At 40.3% G+C, this 26226-nt stretch overlaps 1 protein-coding gene and 1 long non-coding RNA gene across 2 annotated transcripts in view; one reads left to right on the top strand and one right to left on the bottom strand.

The window, feature by feature from the left end:
* Positions 1-26226, top strand: part of LOC123511007 — a 44342-nt gene that overhangs the window by 4249 nt on the left and 13867 nt on the right.
* Positions 12196-26226, bottom strand: part of LOC123511010 — a 30465-nt gene continuing 16434 nt past the window's right edge. The window contains exon 4 of the long non-coding RNA XR_006676685.1: positions 12196-13233. This is a non-coding gene — a long non-coding RNA (uncharacterized LOC123511010). The remainder of the gene's footprint in view (positions 13234-26226) is intronic.

Genomic DNA, 26226 nt, shown 5'->3' with positions numbered 1-26226 from the left:
CATTTTTTTTAAAGAACACGATTGAAAATTAATATATATCTACATTTTTCGCATTCAATATGTAACCAAAAGAAAATCAACATACTTCTGAATTTATAAAGATCGATAACTGGAAAATTAATAAAATCTTTGTGTTTGAAATATTATCATTATAGAGAATACAAATTACTAATAAAAATTGTGTAACTGGAAACTATTTACTTGCATTATTTTTTTTTCAAATATATATAAAGAGCATTGTTTTCTGCCAGTGGAACACGAGATGGGTAATGAATGGCTTTTTTCCATTATACAACGATTTGGCTGATGAAAAGATAGCCGTGCCTTTTTTTCAATATATGTCAACTGCACTGTTTTGTTGCATTGACAATATGGGCAAGTAAATAAATCAGTTATTGCTTACATTTTAAAAGGATACCACTATTGAAAAACTGTATCATTGCACCTTTTATTTTTGTCATTAATTGTGTGTCGAAATTCCCTTTTCTAAACACTCCAATATTTGTACATTTTATTCAGAGTTACTTCATAAGAGATACAGGAGAGATCATAAATATGTTGTCTTTATAATTTACACCATCCTCACGTAAAAATAAAGTAAATTAACTAAAAAAAACAGAAAAATGAATCTGCTATCCTTAAATTTCACACCAGCTCGTGCTAAAATATTGCATCAGTAATGGAATAACGAAAGAATAGATAAATCAGTTGTTCTTACATTTTGCGCAGACCAAAGTGAAAAAAAAAAATTGTCGTGCCGAGCCTTTAGTCATTAATTACTCGCGTCACTTCGCCGTAACATGAATATGGAAAAAAAATATTAATGTATCGTACTTTTTTTCTACATTTTAATTCACGCTACGGATGAAAATTTCCAACCCGTTCTCTTTTATCACTTTGTCACTTTGCTGCGTCACTTCAACGCGAGAGTGACATGGATTAAAAAGTGATACATTTGTTCTTTTTTTTTTTTTTACTAATATGTTTCCAGAGATGGCAGAAATTCTTTTCCATTTTTCCATTTCAAAAAACAATTACGCAATATCACACACCTTTAAGAAATTGAAAGAAAAGCAATTCCATTATTATTTCTTTATCTATTTAATTAATTTTGGTTACTGTGATCTTAATTCTTGCTTTTTACTGTCCGTCACAAACTTCCCCTTTCTTTTCACTAATAATAGAAAAGCAATCAAGTATTTAATTTTTGCTCCGTTATTCATTTACAATACTACCAAATTATTTACATTCACACCAACAATTCCAATAGCACACACGTCACAGTGACTCCACACACACCCAAACTCAAAAACGAGGCAATTAATTATTATCAAAACCTCATTTCTATTTCACTACAATTACCTTTTCATACACCACTGAATTTCCAACAACCTCACCTACGTAGATTTGCAATAGTAACATCACACAAACTAACTCTGCTCCCTCTGTCCCCCCCTTCCCCTAACGAGCTCTCCCTACCCCCTGAAAAATGCTAAACAAAAAAAAACATTAAAAGATACGAGTCATTATCAGGTATTGCTCACAGAAACGTCAAAAATCGATACCAAAAATGTTCCAGCAGCCAATGTGATAAAACACCAACCACTAATTAACACAGAATCGAATCACACAGAGCAGAGTTCAGTACCAATTACTGGAAATATGCCCAAACTCCAAACCCATTAAGTCACAACCCATCACTAATTAATATACCCACACCACCACCTCCATTCCTGCCGTGCCTCGTGTTCTTTACCATATGCGCTGAAATTCCGGAGGTTCCTTATTTAGTCGTGTGAGATGTGGAAGGTAGAGTTAAAGAGGAAAGGTTTGGAAGTAAGAAATATAGGAGGGAACGAATTAGAAGCAGGAAGGTAGAGACTTAATGGAGAAAGGAGGATAGGGTTGAAAGGAGCGAAGGAGGAGGTAAATGGGAAAAGGTAGGAAAAAGTGTTGAAAGGAAGGAGGTAGAGGGAAGAGGTAAAGAGAGGAGAGATGGAAACTAAGTGGAGGGATATTGGAGAAAAGAGTTAAAAGAAGAGAGACAGAAGCTAAATTGAGGAAGAGGAAGAAGGAAAGAATGGAGAGGAAGGAGGAAGAAAAGGTAGGCGGAAAAGATTGAGAGGAATGAGGTAGAAAGTAAATGAAAGAAGTAGGGAGAAAAGAGGCAGAAGGAAAGAGTAAATGGAAGAGGTAGGTAGACTGAGTGAAAAAGATTGAAGGAGAGAGGAAAAGGCAGGAGGAAAGAGTAAAGGAGAGAGATGATAAATAGAAAGACTTGAAAGGAAAACGGTAGGAGAGGAGAGCGACAGAAGCTATATGGACGACGATGAAAGGAAAGATTTGATAGAAGAGAAAAATAAGACAAGAAGAATAAAGCTAAAAATTGAAAGGAAGAGCGTATAAGCTTAGAGAAAAGATGAAAGTAGTTGAACTTAAGAATAAAGAAGAGCTAGGTAGGGCGTGTGAGATAAGAAAGAGAAGCGAGGCAGTATCTGGAGTAGGAGGAAGTGAGTAAACAGATAAGAGTGAATAGGCTGAGAGAGTAAAGCTGGGAGAGAGGAGCTGGTAAGTAAGAGAGGAGAGGCAGGAATGATGAGGATAATGGTAGGATTTGCAACATAGCATTAGATCAAAGAAAGGATTTGGGTTGAGCTACAAACAAATCAAGGTGAGAAAAGTTAAAAGTGTAATTTATTAACTAATTGACAACTCTTTAGGTACACGCTTCCATTCAGTGCAGACGTGGCATTAAAACTGAGTAAAGTCGCCGATGTAGTATAAAAGAGAAAGGAGATTAAGAGAGATTCCCAGGAAGGATCTACACGAACCACTATCTTGTTCAAAGTCCTCCTAAAGTCTCTAAGGATCAAACTTCTCCTTCTAATATATCAGAGGTCGAGTTAATGACCTTTCTATAGCATTTGGTGGTCAGAAAAAAACCTTCCTTTCCCTCTCGCTCTCTCTCTCTCTCATCTCATATATATTTCACAAGTGGCTAACTAATACAAGGCCTGAAATAGTAACAGTGAGAATGATAGCGAATGTAAATCTCATAACACACGATGAAAAATTAATATGAAATTGTTAAAGCTGGAAAAGAAAGACTTCAAACTTGTTCAGACTTCAAGGAAAAGTTGAGAGCTGGAAAGTGAGGCTGGAGAAGGAAGGAGACAAAGAGGAAAGGAGAAGGGACGAGGAATAGGGTAAGAAGCGTGAGGGGAGAGAGTGAGAGAGGAGAGAAAAGAATGAGAATATGAAATGGAAGAAAGGGAAAAGGACTAAGAAGAGAAAACAAGAAAGATGAAAGAGGGAATACGAAAGGGAGGGAAGAATAAAGAAAATTGGAAAGTAAAGCTAGGAAACGAAGAGGGGAAGAAGGAACAGGATGATAAGTGTGATAGTAGATATGAATGAGAGAAGAGAGGAGGAGAGAAGAACTAAAGAATAGGGAGATTAAAGGAGAAAGGCGAGAAACAAAGTGGAAAGAAGAATGAGGCCGGAGAGAAGGAAAAAGAAAGAATAGAATGACGGGTGTGAAGGGAGACGTGAATGAAGAGAAGAGGAGGAAAAGGAGGAAAGAATACAAGAATAGGAGGGAAATGAGAGGGGAAGGAAAGAATTAGTAGAGTTGGAAAGTGAGACTAGGGAGAAGAAGGGAAGAAAGAACAGGATGATGGGATGTGAATGAGAGGATGTGAGGGGGAAGAGAGAAGAATGGGAAGGAAAGAAGTCATAAATCCTCCTTTGTAATAGCATCTCCTCCCATTACGCACACTTGAACATCAGCCAATATATCACGCCTTGCAATCTCTCCGTCTAAAGCGAAACACCCATAAGGAAACACACACTTGTATCACAAACACACACTTCTTATAACCACGTAACCTCAACCTCAAGAGATGCACTTCACTTTAAACTTGTGTGCTTACATGTATACCTTACTTCGCCTCAGCTCAGTTCACTTAACCTCATCTACTCCGACCTAACCTCACTTCACCTAACCTAACCTAACAACCTTAACCTCACCTTACCTGTCCTAACCCCATCTAACGTAAAATTACCTAACCCCACCTAACCCAACCTAACTCAACCTAACCTCACCTCTCCTCGCCTCACCTAACCTAGCCTAGGCCCAACCTAACCCAATCTAACCTAACCTAACGTAACCTAATAGATAGTTATGCTTACATCTCTATACTTGACCTTACTAACTTAACCTAACAAATACTTACTTTCCTTGCTTCTCCTTACACCCCAACCTTACTTAAACTGACCCACTCTAACCTAACTCAACCTAACGCAAATCCTTAAACAAAAGCATTAAAGATAAGCACAAGTGAAATAAAAGTAAAAGACATCAAAGAAAAAAACAAGTGTAAATATTCCTTCCATAATGACAAATAAAAAAACAAAATTGAAAATAAAAAACACAAATAAAAATCACTACTCACTAATACCATTCAAAAAACACAACTCGAACCTATTCACTCACTGGGAAAAAACACATCTAGCTTATTAATCCGGACTGCATGTGAACGAGTCTGCACAGCGTAAAGAAATGATGGATCTGATGGCTTCCACTATTTTTACCCGATGGCTGGAGCGAGTGGGAGGAGAAGCGATGAGGAGACAGAGAGACAGAGCGTGGCAGCAGACTGAGGCGTGCGTGGGTGTGGCGGAGCAGCTGGACAGTGCACAGGGCGGGACTGAATCGCACGGTTGGCTGGGTATGTTGTGACTGAGTGGGAGAGAAGAAGAGGGACAGAGAGGAAGAGAGATAGGAGGGAGGCTAGAAAGTGGGTAGAGAGAGAGAGAGAGAGAGAGAGAGAGAGAGAGAGACAGAGAGAGAGAGAGAGAGAGAGAGAGAGAGAGAGAGAGAGAGAGAGAGAGAGAGAGAGAGAGAGAGAGAGAGAGAGAGAGAGAGAGAGAGAGAGAGAGAGAGAGAGACAAAAAAACAGAAACACACATCAAAGCAATACAGACAAAGAGACAGACAGAAAAACAATGTCAAAAAGAGAAAGGGAAAGAGAAAAATCCCCACGCATTAGTGAAGACAGACAGATAAAAATAGAAAAATACAGATTGGCGGAAAGGCGAGCGGAAAACAGGCCAGCTAACATAACATTCACGGCTGGATGACCTCTGGGGAAAAAAAATACCATTCGGAATAAAATCTACATTGAATAACGAAAGCCTGCACACACACACACACACACACACACACACACACACACACACACACAAAGCCATGCAGTGTACAGTATATACTACATGCATACAAACAAATCTACAAATCCACCTGCCTATTACCTACACCCACGCAGTCATGTATTCTACGTACACAATTTTTTTCCGTGTATCCCTTCGTGTTTTCACAGGTTTACATGCATATATATGTACACACACACACACACACACACACACACACACACACACACACACACACACACACACACAACACTCCTCACGTATTATTACGGAAATTCATTTTGAGTTCGTTTTCAGAATCCCTAAATCCTTTAAGACGCCGCGTGAAGCAAAGCTCATAAACACCACCACGGAGAAGGTGCGTGCGCGCGCCGCCACACATGCACGCCCGCCCGCCCCAGGCCGCACATACGTCCTCTCTCTCTCTCTCTCTCTCTCTCTCTCTCTCTCTCTCTCTCTCTCTCTCTCTCTCTCTCTCATCCACACACACACACACACACACACACACACACACACACACACACACACACATATACATATACATGTGTGTGTGTGTGTATATATATATATATATATATATATATATATATATATATATATATATATATATATATATATATATAATATATGGTAAACCATTTGAATTATGTTTTTGTGATAACACATTCAGTAGCCGTCATGATCCAGGATACGCGTGTCATGACGCTCAAAGCAAGGCAAAACATTTTCTGATAAAAGTCTACGTTTTTCACATCTGTGTTTCAGTGTCCCTGCAACAACTGTGATTAGGTGAGGCAGGCGTGGAGGAACTTGGGGTCTGTTAATGAAACTCTTTATTGGTTAAGCTGCGACTTCATCCCACATTAGTGGTGTCTGGAGCTCGCTCACTCATGTGTCAACACCTGTCTATATACTGCGAGGCTCGTACTGCGCGCTGTGATGCGCAACATTAGGCACGAGTTCGATTTTCATGATGTACGAAAACTAAGCACACATAACCGGGCAATTGACGGGTGATGCACACTGGCCTCGTGTTGCACGGCACAGTACGCGTCCAGGCGTCACCTGGTACGGCGCAGAACAGCCATGACTCTCCACAGGCCACACAAGCAGTGTTTTCCACACTTGATCAAACAGAATCCTTGCGTAAAGAGTAAAGAAGTCATCAATATTGTTGTTTAGTTCCTTAACTCACTTTGCACTCCCCGTAAACAAGTGTCAAAGCTTCTTTGAACTAGCCTTCATAAAGGCCACAATCCTTGGACACTCCAGCTGTGGCTGTTGTTGTTGTTGTTGTTGTTGTCGTACCGTCTTCTGCCACAACACACGGTAGCCATGAGCCACCAAGGCGTCTCCTAGCGCAAGGCAGTGACCGAGCCGCGTGCCGTCTGGTGCAGTGAGGAGTGGAAACATTTCCGTCTGGGCAATACGAGTTGGCATCACAGCAGCGGAGCCGCTGGCTGGATGAGGCTTAGCTGTCACCACTCTGGCACTCCCCGCACCACCAGCTCGGCGGAGTACTGAACAGGAAGCATACTTAATACAGGGAGCTTTAGTTGCATGTGTAATCATCACGAATTACACTACTGTTAATTCAATTACTCTTATTGATGTTATTGTTTTTGAAATATGAGAAGTGAGCATAAATCCCGGGACTTATGCAAGACAAAAGCTCTTTGATGGCACTGAGAGAAATAGTAATAGTCTCTTTGGATTCCTCTTTTTTATCTAACAGTGCAATTGCAAAACAAAAATAAAACAAAAATAAAACACAACACATCTAAGAACTGGAAGACTACCAGTGAACCAACCTAACAAAGTAAGGACGATGAATACCAAACTGAGTAACAAAGACAACATGAAAGTAATCATAGGAACTTTTCCCTTTATAAAAGCACTGCAACACAATAGCAACAACAATAACATCAACATTAATAGTAATAACATAACACACTGACCAAATTAATACGTCACTAAATTGTCAAGTAAATAAATACATTGATAATTAACACTTGTAGGAGTAGCAAACTGTGGCACACCTCACCATCTCCCCATCAGTCTCTCTTATCTCCGAAGCTCCCAGATCGAGTCCTACACACTCCCGAGCGGTTTAAAATGACACTGGATTGAGTCATTATATAGCCATTACAAAGGTTCAGCGCTGAGCGAGGCTTTATCCCGTGACCCGCAACGGAGCAAAACAAGACGGTCACCATGGCATCACCACGCACCGCTTCACCAAGTAACTACAATATCACATGCTTTTATATCTCATTTATCAGTTTACTTACCCTTTACTTATCTTTATTCGCCTACTCATTTTTATTATTCTCATTTATTTTTATGTATTTCAGCTCCTTTTCTCGTAGTTACAATTTCACTCACAAGACACAAGAATCCAACCATCAAGCCAGCGAGCCACGTGCTTCCTCGGCAGGCGTTATATATATCTTTCCCCCGAGCCGTAATAATTGCAAAATATTCATGGAACAATCTATCTTAATGAAGCTGAAGTGAAGAGACCTTCCCTTGTGTGGTTCAACATGTTTTCCTGTTAAATCTGCCTTCTACTTATTTAAATATGTCTGTTTGTTTGTCAGTCTGTACATAATTCCTCTCTCTCTCTCTCTCTCTCTCTCTCTCTCTCTCTCTCTCTCTCTCTCTCTCTCTCTCTCTCTCTCTCTCTCTCTCTCTCTCTCTGTATACTTAATTCCTTTGTGTGGATTAATATGGTTTCCTGTTAATTGGATCTACGCTCTACCTACCTTCTGTCTCTTCATTTTTTTTCTCTGCACATAATTCTTTTGACTCTATTTGTGTCTATTTCAAAATCATCTATTTTCTTTATATTCTATTCTCTCGACCTGTATTCTTTATATAGGATTTCTCCTCTATTTATATGATTTTTCTTTCTATTTATTTTCTCTCTCTACTTCTATTGACTCTCTCTCTCTCTCTCTCTCTCTCTCTCTCTCTCTCTCTCTCTCTCTCTCTCTCTCTCTCTCTCTCTCTCTATCTATCTATCTATCTATCTATCTATCTATCTATCTATCTATCTCTCTTTCGTCGTTTATTTCTATCTATCTCATATTTTCATTAAATTCTCAATTTTTATTTAATCCTATTTCCTCTGCTAATAAACTTTTTCTCTCTCTCTCTCTCTCTCTCTCTCTCTCTCTCTCTCTCTCTCTCTCTCTCTCTCTCTCTCTCTCTCTCTCTGCAATATTTCTCCGTTGCAGGCAATTGGGTCTTACCGGACGCTGTTACACCGGTGTTACTAATTAAGCCGATCATCCTGACAGGTAATAATGGCAGACTTGCAGTTATAGCTGATAGCCGAGCCTCGACACAGCTGCTGCGCGATCACGGGATGGTCAGTGCCTCGCCCCATCCGTACGTTGCGCAAATACATATCGCTCTTAATCTCTAATACACAATCAGCGCCTCTCGGATACTTAGCACTGGAAACTGTGTAATGTTGGAGTATGCTACGTGATTACAAAGCATGAATGTATACGATGCTGTAAGGTAAACGTGGCTTTTAAAATATTTCCCAAAGTAAAGTAGGAAAGTCATCGTAAATAGTGTTTAAGGAGCAGTCGTAACAATTGATGGTAGCAATGCGAGGCAGGAACAAGGAGTAACAGTCATGGGTGTTGTAAAGAAACTAACAGTCGTACAGAACAATAGGTAGGAAAATAATCGTAAACAAAAACCAGGAAATTATCATGACAATTCTGAAGCAAGGACAAGTAAAGCAAAGCAGCAGCTGTAACAAGTAATGGCGGCAATGGAAGGGAGGAACAAACACAGAAACACCCACGGACATTGAAAGATTCGTAGTTACTGATGGATCGGAAAAATAAGAATAAAAATCGAGAAAATAGCCTTAACATGTCACAATATCACAATTTTAATATAATAATACTCTACAACATAATCACAACACAATAACATTATAAAATATGAATAATGATGACGGTAATGATGCTTTTTTTCGCCTATTAACAGACATTTCAATATAACTATACTCAAACAACAGTGTGACATCGCATTTTCAAATTAAAAGTACAAAAAACGGTAACACTGGAAAATATCAGGTATGAAGGAAATGGTAAACAAAAACAAACAATGAAAACAAGAATGAAACCAGTGAAGACACACACACACACACACACACACACACACACACACACACACACACAGAACACACCCAAGAAAACAATGAAAACAAGAATACAAAAATGAAAATAACTCAAAACTGAGCACAAAAGTGAAAACAGCAACACAACAAAGCCAAGAACATGAACAATGAAAACAAGAACACAAACAATGAAAACAAGAACACAAAATTGAAAACAAGAATAAAAACAATAGTAAAGAAGAACAGGAAAAAGTAATACAAGAACACAAAATGGAAACAAAAAACACAAAAAATGAAAACACAAAAAATGAAAACAAGAACACAAAAATTGAAAACAAGCACAAACAAAGAAAACAGAACCACGAAATATGAAAACAAGAAAGAAACCAATTTAAAACAAGAACACAAAATGCAAAGAACACAACCAATGACAAGAACACAAAACAATGGCAAACAACAACACAGCAACACTCATAGCAGGTGATCAGCGCAGCGCACGGGGAGGGAACAAGAACGAAAGAGACGCTACCGAAGCTCATCTCAGAGGCCTTAACAACATTCAATTAATCTTGACTGACGTTTTCTCGACGTGAAATAAATGAGTCTGCCCTCGTAACCTGATTTCCACCTCCAAATTCCGTGTTCCGCTGCCACCACGGGAAAAAAATAACCTCTATATGCCTCCTTTTTAAGCCTATAGCCACGGAAAGATATTAATTCGCGTATGCGTATTCATATGAGGGAATTACGAATCGTGTACAAATTATATTAAGGAAGGAGGAATAAAATTATGTCAGTGTGAATGGCCGCTCTTTTTTCTTCCAACATCAAAAGAAAACGGGCAAAAGGCTTCAAGGTTCTTGTATAAAAAGGCCATTAAACTGAGCCTTTGAGGAAAAAAAATAGCTTAAAAAAACATGTGAATTACAACAACACAGTGAATATATATGCTGATTCTCTCTCTCTCTCTCTCTCTCTCTCTCTCTCTCTCTCTCTCTCTCTCTCTCTCTCTCTCTCTCTCTCTCTCTCTCTCTCTCTCTCTCTCTCTCTCTCCTAATCTCATTTAAAGTTTTTTTAGTCTACCTGAAATCAAATTGTCTCAGACTGAAACTAATATCAATTCTTCCATTGTCTCTCAATTTGATTGCTTGTCTTTCTGTTCTACTATCTATCTATTTATCTATCTGTCTGTCTATCTATCTGTCTGCCCATCTATCTATTTTTGTCTGTTTATCCATACAATTAATCTACACAAACCACTAATATTAACGAAACCAACAGCTCCATTTCCTGTATATATGTTTGTCTATCTATCTACCAATTCAAGTCGTTTTATCTATCTATCCATCTATCTATCTATCTATGTTACCTATCTTTTAACTCACAAAAACTAATCTCCTCTACAAACTACCATTTATTTCCTTTATCTTAATATCTACCCACTCGCCTGCTCTCCGTCTATATTCAGCTTGTAACTCACACAAACCACGCGCCTTATTTACCAACCCACCCACGCATCATTACACATAACCGCAGCCACCCAACCCTTTCAGCCAATCCGACCTCGCTATGCACAAGACACAATGGAAACCTACAGTGAATAGGAGCGCAAGATTGTATTAATTAATCCTATCCGCTTGAGTAAAGGGACTTGGCCTTGTGTGGAGGGTCAAGCCAGGAGTTCCCTCTATCCACCCACCCACCCACATCCACCCACTCATACCCTCCCCCATTTTCTAAGCCCACGTTAAACCAGTCTCCCGCTCATCATCTCAGTATTATAGTCATTATTGTAAGGATTTAGGATTTATGGTTCTCCAGGATGAAATTATTCTTAGTTTTTCTTGTCTAATTCTTTCTTGTTTAATGTTTATCAGATGTAACTATTTATTATTATCGTTATCTTTATTATCAGTTACTGCAGATATTCTCCAGTTTCTCTCTCTCTCTCTCTCTCTCTTCTTTTCTCTTCATCCTGGTCTCTTAGCTTTTCGTTTATTCCAGTTCACTTCAGTCACCATCGTTGTCATCATCATCATCATCATTCCCCAGTTTTTTTCCTAGTCTCTTATCTGTTCGTCTATTCCAGGTCACCTCAGCAAAACTTCTGATCTTATTTCTCCAACTCGTTTCTCATCTCATTTCTCCATCCAGTTCTTTGTCCTGCCCAGCCTTTAGTGATGTAACTGTGTACGAGTGGTTGCTTACCTCCCTACAGCTGCAAAGGTTTCGAAAAGGCTTCAGTCCTCTACTGGGAAGGTTTCAGTGGGGCTGCTATACCCATGAATCTAGAATTTCACTGATTACTCTTACTCCCTAAGTTTCAAAAGGTTTCGGCGTATCTTTATGAATGAAGGATAGCTCGAGTTCCATCTTCCCTCTTTCATAAGTGAAGCAATATCCGTGTCCTTCTGTCTGAACCTTGATACAATTCAGGTCTGTCTCCCCATATCAGTAAAGAGCTTCTCTGTACTCATTGCTGAATGTTCATTTGATTTTCGTCTCATTTCTTACAGAAGCATTGGCAAAGGAAACCCACGTAACGAATGCGTCAGGGCGTGTGGGAGGGCTTGCCTGATGGCCACGTTCCTCCCCTTCAGTGCTTATCTTCGTCTTACATGATGGATTAGCCAAGCACGTCTCCCTTGCAGCTCCTTCCCTTCCCTGATTCCAATGCACACTGGCTGGCGTGATGGACGACCCAAGCTTATCTCGGCTCCTTTTGCAAATGACCGTTCTGGGAGCAGATTCGTGAGCAATGCGTGGAAGGAAGCAGAATTACTCACATCACAAAATATTAAACACGTGCCTGATCGTAAAGAATATACCAATAATTTGTACTCAGTGATGTGTAAATGTCAGATATATCTACAGAGAGTAATTCTGAAAAGCTTATTTGGTCTTATCTATTCATTCATCGTCCTTTATTAACAGGCCGAGTCATGACACGTTGAAAAACTCGACTCGTCACGTTCAGGTGGCGAGGAGAAAGCGAAGGATCAAGGAAAAAAATGACAATGTGAAAGCAATGATCAAAAAACAATACTTGGGAACGTTACTACCATGAATAACAAATATATTATATAAAACTGTTAGGAGATTAAAAAAAAAAACTGGAGGTCAAATCATAAAAGGGCAACGGTAGTGGAATATTAGTGGCATTAGTAATAACAACTAACTCTCGCGTGTACCCATCATTTTGCACGCAGGGGTGACTGGACAGTGACCACAGCGGGCTCACGAACCCCATCTCGCCCCCCGCCTTTCGTTCAGCCGTCCATACGCTGCGCCATGAATGCCGCTCAATGGCTGAGATAAATTGGATGATTTTACCTTGATTGCCGTACATTGAATTGCTGCAACACTTGTTTTTTCATGGGTTTTTTTGTGGTCTCTCTCCCTCTAACTCTGTTCTCCCAGCGCTCCGCCAAACCCGTGTATTGAAAGATGGTTTCTTTATATAGTTATAGCGAAAGGAATAGGTATTTTCTTTATACGTTTATGGCAAAGGGGAACATTTTTCTACTCTTGACTATGCAGTGGAAAGACCCAAATTCACGACCGCACGTTGCTTTTTTATGACTTTTTCAATATAGGTTTGGTACTGCTAGATTTTTTTATTCATTTTTATTGGTAGAGGGGGTCAGGAGGATGAAAAAGACAGGGGGGGGAAGATATATATGTTGCTTTTCACTCGCTATACAAAATATACAGTCATAGATTAGGCTCCTTTTTATTCATGGCCAGCAATGGATCCGGCCACGCACTCCATCACAGCGTGGGGATTTACGAAGCTGTCATATACTCGCAGCTCAGCCGTGACCCGCTGAAAAATTATCATCGCAAACACTTCGTACCAGCAAGAGAACGTGAACGATCTGTGAAAGCAGGCAACAATTCATTAACACACAGACAGACAGACAGACAGAAAAATAGGAAGATTCAGACGTAAATGGATAAATAGGTAAACAAATGGATAGATGGATTTTGAGAGAGAGAGAGAGAGAGAGAGAGAGAGAGAGAGAGAGAGAGAGAGAGAGAGAGAGAGAGAGAGAGAGAGAGAGAGAGAGAGAGAGAGAGAGAGAGAGAGAACGATTCATTAATTAAGACTTCACAGAGAGACAAGACACACGCACATACATACACATACAGAAAAGAATTAGGAAAGACAGATAAATAGACAGATAGAGAGATAAACAGATGGATGGATGGATTAGCAGATAAATACAAAAAAAAAACAAGACTTGAAATTTTTTATACACTGATAATTAGCGAAAAACAAAAGACAAAAATATAAAAAAAACAGCTGAAAATGAAATACAGAAACCAGAAAGGGAGACAGACAGACAGACAGACAGACAGACAGACAGATGACGAGATAGATGTAGAGAGAGAGAGAGAGCGAGTGAGTGAAAGAGATGGATGTAGGGATAAAGATTGTCAGAAACGCTGCATGCACTTTCCACATTTCTCCATTTCCTGCAGAAGGGGTCGCTGCAGGGAGATGCAATATATCGGCCATACATGTAGGCGTCCGTATCGCTCCCTCTCTCCGGGCGATCAATTGGTATTATCGGCAACCGTACGCTTCCTCTCCACCGCTAATCCTCGTCCATTACTGTCTTCAGCGAGGGCCCCAGACAGCTTATCAGTGAAATCTCAATCTGCGGAGCACTCGTCCCTCCCTCCACAGAAAACTCGTGTTGGAGTGTGTGTATTTCTAAACGTTTTGCTCTCTCACCGTTATTTCAAAGGACACGGAGATCACTTGCCAGGTTCTCATAACTCGTGTTGTATATTTTTTAAACATTCTGCTCTTTCACCATGACTGTTTTCCAAAGGCCACAGCGGATGACTTGCCAAGTTCTCAAAACTCGTGTTATATGTATTCTTCAACGTTTTGCAAGTCTCTCAAAACAAGTGTTGAGAGTGTGTGTGTTTATAAACGTTTTGCTCTCTCATCAGTATTTCAAAGACCACAGAAATGACTTGCCAGGTTCTCAAGACTCGTGTTGTATGTATTCTTCAATATTTTACTCTCGCGACTATTTTTCTAAAACCACAGAGATGACTTACCTCAAGAGTGTTCCTCCCGTTCATACTGTAGAGACGTTAATTTGTCTTCAGAATCGTAAAACTACCGTTAATAAATCCGTGTTACTTCAACTAAACCCTTTTGGAGTGTAGCGCGGATGGGACGCGGAAGTGTTTCAGGATACAAGTCGTTTTTCCTTTCCCTTTTAACGTATCCATCTTTTATCGTCTTATATGGAGCGTGAAGTTAACCCCTTCAATACTGGGACACATGTTTACCTCGAGTTTTGGGTATGATTAGGCGATTTTATTTACATTAGGAAGGGTTTATGGAGGTCAGAAGATTAATGCAAACAGTCTTCCTTATTTCATCCCCTATATAACTTTTTGAAGCTGTATAAAATCACTAAATAGTAACCAGAATGAATATGAAAGCGTGTCATGGTATTGAAGGGGTTAAAGTAATCCATCAACGTACTGTACATGTCCTTTTTTCCCGATCCCTTGCAGTACCTTTCATTTTTAGCGATTACATACTTTCAACACTCATTAAGGACAGAAATCATGCCACGTTCCAAGGGGTATAACTCTAAATGGTCATAGTTTCTGTAACCTGTCCGTTGACCTACCTGTTATGTTATGTTAGGTTAGATTTGGTTAGATTAGTTTAGGTTAAGTTGGTTTAGCTCCTTCAGCACTGGGAAGCATTTTTACCGTGAGTTTTGGGCAACACTGGGACGCATTTTTACTGTGATTTTAAGGTATGATTAGACGATCTTATTTACATTATGAATTGTCTATGGAGGTCAGAAGATTAATGGCCAGACTCTGCACTATTTAAATCCTCACATACGTTTCTGAAGCTGTATAAAATCGCCAAATAATAAGCAAAATGAATATGGAAATGCGTCATGGTACTGAAGGGGTTAAGTTATGTTAGTTTCGATTAGGTTTGGTTAGGTTAGATTAAGTTTGGTTAGGTCCATTAAAGTTTGGTTAAATTAGATTAAGTTTTATTAAGTTAGGTTAGGTTAAGTTAGGTTTGGTTAGGTTTGGTTAGGTTAAGTTTGGTTAGGTTAGGTTAAGTTTGGTTAGGTTTGGTTAGGTTAGGTTCACTTTGGTTGGGTTTGGTTAGGCTAGGTTAGGTTTGATTAGGTTTGGTTAGGTAAGGTTAGGTTAAGTTATAATTATTGAAATCACTTATTAAATTCACTTCCCTTTTATTACATGTATACGTTCACTGCAAGGTTTCAATTTACGTGGTTTTGCTTTCACGCACCAGATTGATGTGGTTATTAGGTGAAGGGTTGAAAAATGCTTAAAAGGTTATAGTTTGACATGGATTAGAGAGAGAGAGAGAGAGAGAGAGAGAGAGAGAGAGAGAGAGAGAGAGAGAGAGAGAGAGAGAGAGAGAGAGAGAGAGAGAGAGAGAGAGAGAGAGAGACAAAGAGAGTGACACAAAGGGAGAGAAAGCAATGTTATGGTTTTAAATAAATTACTGTTACGTAGAACTGGTAACGAGGAGATACACACACACACACACACACACACACACACACACACACACACACACACACACACACACACACACACACACACACACACACACACACACACACACACACAGATAGACAGACACTAATACTAAGAATCCTCACAGACACACAGACAAAAACAGAAACACAGACACAGAAACAGACAGACAGACACAGAGAGATATAGTCAGACACACAGACATGATACTCCGACGCAGTTTCCTTCGGGTGGGCGTTGGGTGTGGGCGTGACTAGAGCTGAGTCAACAGGATGGGGGGAGAGTCCTACGAGAAGCAATCATTACTGTCAGGAGTGAGAGGAGAAGGTGACGGGCGCGCTAAGGTCGAGTGTGACGTGAACTGAGTCGCCAAAAGATCACGTCGGTCTAAAAACTAGAATTAAAAGAAGAGAAGATTGTTTGAAACGCTATGGATATTTTTTTCTCTCTTTTTTTTCGTTCAGTGTATATATGTTTAGAATTATCCGTTTCTCTTTTTTTTTTATCTAACCACATCTGCCCAAAAATTTGAATTAAAAGAAGAGAAGATTATTTGAAATGTTCTGGATCTTTTTTACGCTTTTTTTCTTTTTTTTTCGCTCAGTGTATACATGTTTACAATGTTTCGTTTCTCTGTTTTATATATCTAATCATGTCTGTCCAAAAACTACAATCAAAAGGAAAGGATTATTAGGAACCTCTGAAATATCTTTTTCTCTCTTCTTTCTCTCTTTTTTTTCGTATATATATATATATATATATATATATATATATATATATATATATATATATATATATATATATATATATATATATATATATATATATATATATATATATATATATATATATATATATATATATATATATATATATATATATATATATATATATGTTTTCAGTTTCACTATTTTTTTCTTGATTTTACATATTATCATTTTTTCTTTTTCAAGGATCAGGTTTCAAAGATTTCACTTCTACCTTGATTAAATATGACACCAACTTCTCCTCTTCTTCCTCGTTCTGCCTTTTTTACTTCTCCTCTTCCTCCTCCTCCCCCTCTTCCTCCTCTTCTTTCTTGCTCAAATCTGACTCCTCTCTTCGCTGTTCTCTGTTCTTCCTTCTGCTACCTCTTCTGCTCCTTGTTCAAATCTGACACGTCCATCCTCGTTCAACTTTCTTTCCTGTTTTTCTTCAGTTCTTCCTCCTGTTACCACTCCTTCCACTTCACCACCTCTTCCTCTTCTTCCTCCTCCTCTTCCTCCAATACAGCTATTTCCTATGTCCTCCTCCTCTTCCCTTCCGACTTTTTCCTTATCAGTAAAAGGTTGTGGTGTTTTTCCCTTTTTTTTCTCCTCTCCCTCTCGCATACCATCCTCCCCATCTTCTCCCCTCTCACAACCCACTCTCCTGTCTCCTCTCCCTTCCTCTCCTTCCTACCATCCTGCCTCCTCCTTCTCCTCCTCCTCCTCCTCCTCGTCCTCTCAGCCTCCGAAATAATCTGCCAGTGACCCATTTTTCTGTTTAGTTCCTCCTTTCTTCCTTCCCTTTCTCGTTCATCGATGTCTTCCATTCCCCTTCTATTCATCACCTAAATCTCCTCCGTTCGTTTTTATTTAGGGTTATCTATACGTGTTCGACTGCCCTTTATGTCTCCCATTTGACTCTGGCTCTCTCTGGCTCTGACTCTCACTCTCACTCTCACTCTCTCTCTCTCTCTCTCTCTCTCTCTCTCTCTCTCTCTCTCTCTCTTGTCGTTAAGTCTCACACCATTTTCCTTGTTCAATTTTACTCCACAATGAACTACGCAACCCTTTTCACGTTTTCTTCCTCTCAAGCCCGTCCTGTCAGCCTCTTTTGTTTCCTTCCCTCCTCGTTTCCCCTCAAAACTAAAGGGAGGGTCATTAAGGACATTCTTCTAACTTCCCTCCTCCTCTTCCTTCTCGTCCTTCCCCTCCCCTACCACCACCTGGGAGGCAGCAATTAACAGGTTCCCTAGGGGCCTTCTTCGCTTCCAGCACACGTGTAGAGCGATTCCAGTTCCGTGAGTACTTCAAGATGTCATTCGTAAAGATTCCATAAGCGTCTGGATCCTTTTTCATTGAGTTTTCTTTTGTGGTTTGCTAGGGTGGCTTGGAATAGATGGGGTTTGGATCGATAGAGGTGGTGACAGGCGATGCTGGCGGTGATGATTAATGATGACTACTGATGAGGGTATTTTGAAGGGTTTACAAAGCTTATTTACTCGTGTTTCAAGGCAGTGTTGTGAAGCTTAACCCTTCAGGACTGGGACGCATTTTTACCTTGAGTTTTGCGTGTGATTAATCCATTTTATTGATGTTAGGAAGGGTCTATGGAGGTCAGAAGATTAATGGCCACAGTCTTCACTATTTCAATCCCTCACATGAGTTTCTGAAGCTGTATAAAATCACCGAATAGTAAGCAGAATGAATATGGAAACGTGTCATGGTACTGAAGGGATTAAGTAAGCACTGTGGAAGAAATCTCATTTATTTTATTCTTTACTTCAATAATAATAGTTTCTTTCCCTTCATTGTTGTAGTTTACGTGGTTATAAAAATTGAGTACGGATCTTGCCTTTTGTGTGGCGACCTGAGACGACAAGGGAGAAGAAAATTAAAAAAAAAAAATGCATAGGAACAAATAGAGATAGAAAGAGAAGCATAAGGGCAAATGAAAGAAAGGAATTGACAGAAAAGCAAACAACAGCAACAGGAAAAAAAAGGAAATAGAAAATCGAACAAAGACAGAAGAAAGAAGGGAATAAAACAGTAAACCGGAAAACAGCAGCAGGAAGTGAAGGAGGTAGAAAGGGAAGCATAAACACAGAAAAAAGAAGAGAATACACAAAAAAGGAAGCAACAGCAACAGGAACAAAAGAAGGAAGTAGAAAGTAAAACAAAAAGCCAGAAGAAAGAAGGGAATTGAGAGAAAAGCAGAAAACAGCAACAGGAGCATGTGAAGGAGATGGAAAGAGGAACATAATGATAGAAGAAAGAAAGGAATAGACGAAAATGCAGATAAGACCAACAGGAACAGTTCAAGGATGTAGAAAAAGAAAAATAATGATAAAAGGAAGAAGGAAATAGACAGAGAACCAGAAAAAAGCAGAAAGAAAGAAAAAGAAAGAAAAGAATACACAGAAAACCAGACAACAACGACAGGAACAAAATAAAGATGTAAAAAGAACAATAATGATAAAAGAAAGAAGGAAATAGACAGAGAACAAGAAAAAAGCAACAGGAACAGGTGAAGAAAGTAGATAAAGAAGCATAATGCCAGAAGAAAGAAGGGAATAGAAAAAAAAGACAACAGCAGGAGAATAAGATAGCAAGAGACGTGATTTCGCCTCGCCAGTGTGTAGGGGTGTTCTATGCTGCTGTCTTGTGCATTATTCATTCACTCAAGCATTCATCAGTATTAATTAACATATAGGTACGCTCTTACACTCCCTTATTTTTGCACCGCCACTGCTTATTATGACCCCTTTACATTTGCACCTGATTTCATTATGCAGTCTTTTATACATTCACCAGCATTAATTAACATGTATATACTGACTTAGCTTTACACCACGACTGCTTGTTTTTCATCTCATTACATTTTACCTTCATCATATCATGCATTTTGTTCAGATATTCATGTATGTGTAAGTATCAAAGCCTTTAATTAAGACACATATACATTTTCTTATCACTTTTACATCCTATTGTTCATTTGTTTTGTTTACATTTACTTCATCACATTACATATTCATTTAACCCTTTTATTACTGGGACGCATTTTTCACCTTGAGATTAGTGTATGATTCGACCATTTTATTCACATAAAGAAGGGTCTATGGAGATCAGAAGATTAATAGCCACAGTCTTCACTATTTTAATCCCCCACATAAGTTTCTGAAGCTGTACAAAATCACCAAATAGTAAGCAGGATGAATATGGAATGGAAACGCGTCATGGTACTGAAGGGGTTAAAAGCTCACAAGCATCCATGTAACAAATTTCACTTCTTTCCTATTACTACGCTATTTATTTCACTTATTTCAACACCAATAAGAAGATGCTCACCTGTAGTTCCATTTACCTTTATTAAGTTAACCCTCGTCTCCTCCCTTGCATATTATCTGTCTCCATTCCATTCCATTACGGAGCCGCGAATTTATGTTACGACTCCCGAACCTGAGGCCTTGGAGAGTCGTGAATCGAAGCCTCGAAACAGCACTGAAACAACAGAAGCCAGACACGAAGAAAGGAGGAGTAGGAATGGCTGAAGGATGGGAAGCAAAGTGAAAGACAGGGAAGGAAAAGGAAGGAAAGGGAAGGAAAGGGAACATGGGGGAGAAGGAGGCGAATGAAAGGGAAGGGAAGAAGAGGGGAGAGAAGGGAAGGGCAGAGAAGTGGAAAGGTGGCAAGGAGGTAAAAGGAAGAGAAGGAAAAGGAAAGTAAAGAAAAGAAACGGAAAGGAAATGGAAGAAGAGCAACTAATAGAAGAGAAAAGAAAGGAAAGGAAGAGAAAGTTAACTAAAGAGAAGGAAAGGAAAGGAAAGGCTAAGATGAGAAGGAAGAATAGCTGAAAGAAGGAAAGAGAAGGGAAGGGAAGGGAAGGGAAGGGAAGAGGAGGGAAGGGAAAGGAAAAGAAAGTAAGGTTAGGTTACGTTAGGTAAGGACGAGAAAGTAAGGTAGGAGAAGGGAAAACGAAAGAAATGGTAGAGCAGAGAAGCAGGCAGGGCATTTCCACCACAGACAGGAAGGGAGGAAGGGAAGGGAAGAGAAGGAATAATAGAATGGTAGGACAGAGAAGTAGGCGAGTTCCCATCAAAGACAGGAAGAGAGGAAGGGAGGAGGAGAAGAAAAGGAAAAATTAGGGTAGAGAAGGAGGCGAGCTGTTCCCACTAGAGAGGAAGGAAGGTAAGAAGGGAAGGGAAGGAAAGAGAAGGGCAAAGCGTTCCCACCAAAAGACAGGAAGGGAAGAAGGGAAGGGAAGAGAAGGAATAGTAGAAAGAAGGAGGCGAGTTGTTCCCACTAAAGAGAGGAAGGGAGGAAGGGAAGAAGGGAAGGGAAGAGAAGGGCAGGGAGTTCCCACCAAAAGACGGAAAGGGAGGAGGGAAGGAAGAGAAGAAGAGAAGGGAGAAGTAGGGTAGAGGAGGCAGGACGTTCTCACCAAAGACAGGAAGGGAGGAAGGGAGGAAGGGAGGTGATTAGTGCTTAATAAGAAATTTTGGGGCGCTCAGTCTTCAGGCCTCATTACTACCCGGGTGATTAAGATCATAAAGAATGCAATTTTCACCTATTATGGGAATTGGAATTAAGGGGATGGAAATGAGGCTGGAAATGAGAATCCAGTGACCAAATAGCCAGGGGTGTTATGTGCGAGGAGGTGTGGGTTGCTACCTTGGCGGGACTTTGATTGGGAAGGTATACAGATTAGCGAGACGATTGTATGCACGAAACTTGAAAGAATAATTAAATAGAAATGATAAAAAATGATTCAAACAATAGTAAACCTGGTAAAGTAACTGATATACAAGTTACTAGGACGACTATATATACAAACTTTTAAGCTATAAAGTAAACAAAATTTTAAGAATAATAAAATAGAAACGATAAAGGTAATAGTAATCCTGGTAAAGTATGTGGTATATAAGTAATCTTCCCCAACTCAGGCGGTAATCTTAAGCGAAGGGAGGAAAGGTACCGAGGCAAGGAAGTCAAATACATGAAGAAAGAAAACCTCTCAGCCTGCGAGATAAAAACACAAAGGTGAAGGCGAGAAGAAAGAAGAGCGAGTCAGCTTATCATTTCGCTCACACTCACACAGAAAAACGAAGAGATATGAATCAACACAAAAATAACAAGAAAAGGAAGGAATAAAGTGATATTTATTTTCAACTTTTCCATGAGTCACGAAAAATACGAGACAGAAAACATAAAAAAATAGCAGAATAATTTCGAACATCGTTAGGAGTTGAGATTAAAGGAGGAGAGAAAAGCGGAATATATATATTTTTAACACTATGAATCAAGATAACGCAGATTTTTTTCTCTTCCCTGTCACACATTTCAACTTTAATTCAGCGAAAGAGAAAAGAGATGAAAAAAATAATAAATAAAAAGCGTCGCAAAAGTAGACATGACCACTTGACTTAATTTTGTAGCACAGGTGGAGGCGAAAAGAGAAAGAAAAAAGTGACAGCCGGAGGTCAAAATCTGTCTTCAAACATTTCCTACAAAGGATTTTACGTTCCTCCTCCCTCTCTCCCTCCTCCTCCTCCTCCTCCTCCTCCTCCTCCTCCTCCTTCTGCTTCTCCTTCTCCTCCTGCTTCCTCCTCCTACTCCTCACTCCTGCTTCTGCTCCTGCCCACTGAAACCCAAGCGAGGGAATGAAACGAACTGGCAGCGAGAAATTGTTAGAAGCAAGAATTAGGGAAGGCAAGGATTTCTCTCCCTCTTTTTCCCGCCCCCAAAAAGACAACCTCGTGTCGGAGTCGATATGTTGATTCAGGCAGCCGTGTGAGCCCCCCTTGGCCCCAGTCCCCCGCGCGCCCCTCCCTCGCTTTCGGCAGGGCGGGGCGAGGCGGGGCGGGGCGAGGCGGGGCGGGGCGGGGCTGGGCGAGGCGAGTGAAAGCAGGTCAGCTCCCTCAACGTGATAGTCGTGGGGTTGGGTTAAGGTTAGGTTAGGTTAGGTTAGGTTAGGTAACGTTAAGTTAGTTTAGGTTAAATTACTTTAAGTTAAGGTAAGGTAAGGTAAGGTTAAGTAAGGTAAGATAAGGTTCGGTAAGGTTAAATTGGGTTAGGTTAGATTAAGGTAAGGTTAGGTTAGGTCTTCCTTCCTCATTTGGATAAAGAGAAACATAAAGACCGTTTTGTGTGTGTGTGTGTGTGTGTGTGTGTGTGTGTGTGTGTGTGTGTGTGTGTGTGTGTGTGTGTGTGTGTGTGTGTGTGTGTGTGTGTGTGTGTGTTTCAGAGGGAAGATTCTACTACTCTCAAAGACGACATTTAAAAGGACAGAAAATTACAGCACCTTTCCTTAAATTACGTCGGAGAGAGACAAGAGACACGAGGGTCCTTATGTATTGTTTTAAGAGGAGGAAGCCTAAGGAAGCCCGGCCACCCTGAGCAGTTCAGTGAGAGAAACGTGAAGGTCCCTGTGTTGTTTTTTTAGGAGGAAGGAAATCTGAAAAAAAAAAAAGCGAGCATTCTCAGACAGAAGTTTAGTGTGAAGTAATTAGTGTATCTCACGTTGCGTCCCTTTGTATATTTTCTCAACGCCATGCACAGAAAATGTAAGAAGCATCAGCGGGTTCCGTCTTAAACATTTACGTGACATTTTAAAAGGAGAAATGTAGGCGCGATCTGCAATTAAATGTTTGAAATTCTTGGAGCGTTTCATAAAAGAGGAAATTTTAAAAAGCAATTTCCGAGAAGGAGTTATAAATTGAATGCACTCTAATAATTACAGTTTTTACCCTAAATGTACGTAAATTATATGCTCTGATGACGTTAAAATGCTCCAGAAATGAGTTCCGAACTTTACAGAATACTCCTTTCATAAACTCCCACGCAATTTGGCACACGTGAAAATTATACGGACAGCCAAGGAAGGAAAGAGACGAGAGTAGAGAAATTTCCCACACACACACACACACCGTCACTTCATAACCCGGAGCACTGTCCCTTGAAACCTGGGAACTGGAAGACTGAACCACACCACCAAACACCACGAAAGACCAGCCAGTCTCTGTACATCACCGCTACACTAAGGCCTTGAGCAAATACGAGTACACTTACTAGAACACCCTTAGCCAGCATGCCACGCCTCCGCCCTCCACCCAGGCCTGGTAAAAGGTTAAAAAACAAGGTACAAAGGAGACAAGCTGCGCTCAAAGTAGTGTGGGGGAGGAAAACTAACCTTAAAGCCGCCTGTTCAAAGCGACCGGGTGTGTAATCGTCGCTGCGCTGTGATGATAGGCACCTGTTTACCGTGGCTCGTGTGTTTGCTCAGTGAGGCTGCGGGAGTCATTTACCTTCTTTACACTCTTACCTATTTTGTACTCCTTTTTGACACGTTAATGATTATATTCTTTAAGGGGAGTAGTCTCTCTCTCTCTCTCTCTCTCTCTCTCTCTCTCTCTCTCTCTCTCTCTCTCTCTCTCTCTCTCTGCTGGTGCTTTGTTTCCTTCTTCCTTCTTCTCCGTTCTCCTTCCTTCTCAGTCTTCCTCATTTTCCTTCTTGACCTCCTTTTTCCTTCTCCTGCTTTTCTCTCTCTCTCTCTCTTGTAGTGGTTTGTTTCTCCTCCTTTCCTTTATTCTCTCTTCCCTTCCCAGTCTTTCTCATTTTCTTTGTTGATGTTCTTTCTCCTCCTCCTCTTCCCACTCCTTCTCTTTTTCATCATCTTTTGAATATTTTCTCTCACCTTTCTTTCCTCTTGTTTCTCCTACTCTTTCTTCCACCACCACCTCCTCCTCCTCCTCCTCCACACCCCTGCTTTGCACCACGCACTCACAAGGAAATCTACACAAGTAAGATTTTGCCCTCGTGCTCCGCTAAACATCCCTAGTTTTAGATAGTCCATCCAGGCGCGCGACGAGAAAAACGGGCCCACAAAACCTTCCACGCAACGCAGACACACAAAGTTGCTGAGTTACATAGTACAAGTTCATCAGCCATGTACAAGTTTGCATGTAAGTTTCCCTGCTAGTCCCTCTCCCTCTCTCTCTCTCTCTCTCTCTCTCTCTCTCTCTCTCTCTCTCTTCTGGGTGAGGAAAAGACGAAGTGAGCATAACTTCTCGCCCATTCCGTAGGTGCAGCAAGTGAGTGAGCAGCTGGCTATGTACCTGTAATGAGACTCAACCAGGCTGACTGTAGCATAAATGTAGCTCGGAGGGACAAAGGAAGGTATTCGCTCGGCTGTGAGTACGAGTATGGTAAATTTACTGTTGAGCAAGAGAGAGAGAGAGAGAGAGAGAGAGAGAGAGAGAGAGAGAGAGAGAGAGAGAGAGAGAGAGAAGGAAAGGGTAAGTGTGTAGAAAGACAGATGCTGAGTTTGAGATTTAATTAAAGGACCCGAACTCTCTCTCTCTCTCTCTCTCTCTCTCTCTCTCTCTCTCTCTCTCTCTCTCTCTCTCTCTCTCTCACACACACACACACACACACACACACACACACACGCAGGGGACAGACGTTTCTATCAGAGGTGCCAGTTACAAGCGGCAAACATTTCTGGGTGGTAGAGCTGTTGATAAAAAGGACGTTTCATTGATAGCATACTGGATATCAGCCTACGTCAGGTACCCCTCGCGTCCCCCTAAATGAGTGAAAGCGTTCATATTTGCCTATCGCTTCTACACAAAAAGGTTCCAATGCTCTTTTTGGGGGGATTTCCAGGGTATGCTTTATCTGGATTCGAAATAAAAACGCGAGGTAAAGAAAAAAATATACCACGTTGCCGAAGAGAAATCGTAACGAAAACACATTACACAGAAAACGGATTAAAGAAAAATGCAATGACCAAAATATGTTAAAGAAAACGCGTTGTAAAGAAAATACATTACGCAGAAACACATTTAAGGAGAATCTGTCCATGTACCCAACTGGCAACCCCGCACCGCTGGCCCAGACAACGCACCACACACACACACACACACACACACACACACACACACTGATAGAGAGACAGACAGACAAACAGACGGATGACACACACACACACACACACACACACACACAGAGAGAGAGAGAGAGAGAGAGAGAGAGAGAGAGAGAGAGAGAGAGAGAGAGAGAGAGAGAGAGAGAGAGAGAGAGAGAGAGAGAGAGAGAGAGAGAGAGAGAGAGAGAACAAAACATTAGAGTAAATACACTGCACAAACAGAAGTATGCCACATAAAACCACAACACAAGAAACACAGTGAACGGAAGACGCATTACGTAGAAAGGAGACTCATTCGTTGCACTGGAAACGTATCGAGCACTAAACATATTACACAGAGAAAATAAGTAAAATAAAATAAGATAGTGAAATAAATGATAGATAAAAGAAGATATTGCAAAGAGAAAACACACAAAAATAAAAATATTGAACAGAAAACACATTAACACAAAACACAAAACGACAAAAAACACATCATAAACATTATATACAGAAAAAAAAAAACTATTGAACAGACAAGAAACTGAACAGAAAATGTAATGCACAGAGAACGCATCACAAAGAAATGAAACAGCGACAAGAAACATAAAGAAAACCGCTTACACAACTTCAGTCATGTTTTCCCTCCTCAACAC

Source organism: Portunus trituberculatus, chromosome 30 (genome assembly GCF_017591435.1).
Source record: "Portunus trituberculatus isolate SZX2019 chromosome 30, ASM1759143v1, whole genome shotgun sequence".
Taxonomy (NCBI): Eukaryota; Metazoa; Arthropoda; class Malacostraca; order Decapoda; family Portunidae; genus Portunus; species Portunus trituberculatus.
Note: the sequence above shows the minus strand (reverse complement) of the source record. Positions and strands in the feature narration are given on the sequence as shown.